This window comes from Gavialis gangeticus, unplaced genomic scaffold (genome assembly GCF_001723915.1).
Source record: "Gavialis gangeticus isolate Ggan-Ray unplaced genomic scaffold, GavGan_comp1, whole genome shotgun sequence".
In the NCBI taxonomy this organism is placed as follows: Eukaryota; Metazoa; Chordata; order Crocodylia; family Gavialidae; genus Gavialis; species Gavialis gangeticus.
This window is the reverse complement of record NW_017728996.1, coordinates 20,219,872-20,222,949: the sequence shown is the minus strand read 5'-3', so window position 1 is coordinate 20,222,949 and position 3,078 is coordinate 20,219,872. Positions and strand designations below refer to the sequence as shown.

The 3,078-nt window shown below is 41.3% G+C and overlaps 1 long non-coding RNA gene across 1 annotated transcript in view; it reads right to left on the bottom strand.

Moving 5' to 3' along the window:
• Positions 1 to 1,703: 1,703 nt before the first annotated feature.
• LOC109288539 overlaps positions 1,704 to 3,078 on the bottom strand; it is a 31,577-nt gene continuing 30,202 nt past the window's right edge. The window contains exon 3 of the long non-coding RNA XR_002095177.1: positions 1,704 to 2,471. This is a non-coding gene — a long non-coding RNA (uncharacterized LOC109288539). The remainder of the gene's footprint in view (positions 2,472 to 3,078) is intronic.

The window sequence follows — 3,078 nt, the reverse complement described above, 5'->3', positions numbered from 1 at the left end:
CAGAACTCCATCTAGATTGTTTTCTCCTTCAGTCTCTTCAATAGTCTCTGGATCATCTTGAATTCCCCCTTTTCATGTCCTGTTTCTTCTCTTCTGACTGCTATTTCTTTTAGAGGCCGTACCCTGCCTTGCGTACTCTGGTGCCTGAGCCTTCTAATTTTCCTCTGCTCAGTATTTTACCTGACCTTCTGTCATTCTGCGCGTGATTTCCCCACCTCTCACCCATATCATCTGTAGGGGATAGAGTAGCAATGGCTTGTTGTAACCTGAACAGTTTGCTTGTGTTTTGCATGTATAAACCAATTAGCTGTGAAGTGTGCTGAAGTATTTCAGTATGAACAATATTTTACAAGAATAAATTGGTTTGTACTTACCATTTCAATGCCACTGGCAAAGAGTGTTACGATGGAACGTCAGGAAGGTTTTTCAATATGTATGGCAGATTAAATGGTCTGCAAGATAACTATATTTATTAGCGCTTAAGTAAAAATTATACTGAAAAATTCATAGCCTTTTCTTTCTGTGCTGCCTGCATGACACATTAATTTTCAAGCAGTGACAGAATAACCAGGCTCTATATAGCCAATACAAGGATAGAAGTGCCAGACTTTGAGTGTACTAATGTTTAAATTATCTATAGCTGCATGCTGACAGACTGAGCAATGGTGAGTTGTCTCTGGTTGCAGGACTCCTTTTAAAAATCAGTTTGCTGCACACTTTTTCTTTTCAAGAAAATTTGGCTGTATAGCTTTTATCTGTGAATCTGTGTAATTAAAAAAAGAAAGCTTTGCCAACTCCCTGCTGTCAGATTTTAAAATGACCAATTAGATTCCTCAGGTTTATGCTTGAGTATACATTTATTTTCAGTCCGGGGAATTTTTAATGCTGTACCTCTGTACCAAAAAAACAAGCTCTCAAAGGACCTGTTCATAAATGTGTGAATGGAGTGCAGACAGCCATCCAAATGGCTTGTGAGAGGAGCTGTGTAAGACTGTAATATAATTTGAATTAATTAAGCTCCCCTTCCCCTTTTGCATTTAGCTTCCATAAGCTTTTGTAGTCCTTTTCTTCATAGTGGAACAACCCTGTGGCTGTATTCGCAAATATTAAACTGCTCATGTGTGGTGACTAAGATCTGTTTTCTAAAAACATAGGCCAAGTGCCACCAAAAGCAAAGAGGACTTTAAAGAAGAGTTCTTTCCTATTTCTCTTCTAAAGTGCTCCATAACTCCTGCTTGTTCCATGTAGCTTATATGTTACAAGACCACAACCAACTACACTCTCCTCTACTTGTTCTGGTGTTGGAGCTCTTCACTGAGATGGCAAAGCAAATGGTGTGACATGCTGGGTAAGCATATTGGCCAGATGTTTCTGCTAAAATGCCTGACAGTGGAATTGCTCAGTGCTGACATTTAAATGCGGATGGCCACAGAATTGAAAGCAGAAAAGGGACCACTGAGCTGCAGATGAGGGGAGCGTGCACCATACCGAGTTGCTTGCAGACTCAGGAAGGCACTGTGACATTGGATACTTCTGTTCACAAGGGGCAGGTTATCTACAGATGATGTCAGGGCCCCAAAATGACTGGAGAATTTAGGAGGTTCCCTGGAACTTGATAGAAATTATCTAGAACAGTGACACTTAGTCTGGACTGGGTCAGGAGTCACACGAACAGTCGGGTACAACCAAGGAGACCAACACTGTCTACACCTGTATTTGAACTGTGGCCAAGAACTACCTGTTCCAAAACAAAAATGTTGGTACAAGATAGAGACAGACAGTGCATATGTTGCATTATTCATGACTAGGAAAGGCGTATCCACTGCACACAGTACAAAAGAATATGCTTTGACAACACTTTGTGCCAAAAGCTGCAGGTGACAAGTTGACGAGCCTCTTGTGGCTAAGGAGCTAGAGACTGAATATTACTGCTCTAGAGCTAGCTTGGCACAGCTGCACTATGTTGGATCACTGCATTCCTGTTTCTTCTTATTGTATTGTTAAATCTGGCTAGATTCTATGTATAGCACTAGGACAGCATGTTATAACTGCACAGAGAAGATCCAACAGGGTGCTGCTCTATTTAGTCATAAAATGCGCTTGCTGGTAAATTCCCAAAGAGTGTTAATATTTGTTTCTGGGAAGAATCAATTGCCTTGTGCCTCCTGTAAACAGAAGTAGAGCATGGAAGGACCTTCTTTATCACGTCATGGCTCCAAAGAGGGAAAAATGAAGCCTGGGAGTATTTGTATGGAAGGTGGACTGTTCTCCACTCCTGCTGGCATTTGAGATGAGTACAAAGTTGCTGACAAATGGATAATGAAGAATCCAAAGAAACATCTGCTGGGAAAATATTACAAAGCAGGACCACTGTATATGTTTCCATTGATTATAAAGATATATATGAATAATATTTAGTACTTAAATCCAAGCCATTTTCCAGAGATGACAATGTAACCCTTGGAACAGGCCTGTAAAAGAGAGCTGGAAAAACTAAGGCAGGTTGCAATTAGTTTGAATTTACACTGTGGTGTTGTCAATGGCAGGATTAGAAACTGAATTCCTGGCTCCAAATCCTATGATCAGACCACAAGGCCATGTTTATTTAAGTGAATCTAAAACTCTTCATATGATGATTTTTCAAATTAAGCACAAAGTTCGGGCAGAACATTTTGTTTAGTAAATATTATAAATAGAGGTTAGATGGCCTCAACTTTTAAAGCAGTTGTATTTCCAAAAGGACATTCAGGCAGGAGATGCTGATTTTCACATGGTTTATATATAGTAGGCCTCTGCAAATAGGGAAGTATTCAATTCAGATTCGGCTGATTCAGAGGACAGTGATTCGATTTGGTGATTTGAATTACTGTCCCCATTCGATTCGGCCAAATTGGTTTTGAAAGATTCGGTGCTGATTTTGGAGAGATTCGGCGATTTTTGGATCGGCTGGGGAGAGGCAGGCACAGCCGGGTGGCTGCAGGTTCTCCTGTGGATTCTCTAGCTGTGCCTGCCTCTTCTTAGGCGGGGGGGGGTGGGGGGGCACAGGAGAAGCCCCCATGGATGCCCTGCCCAGCCCCA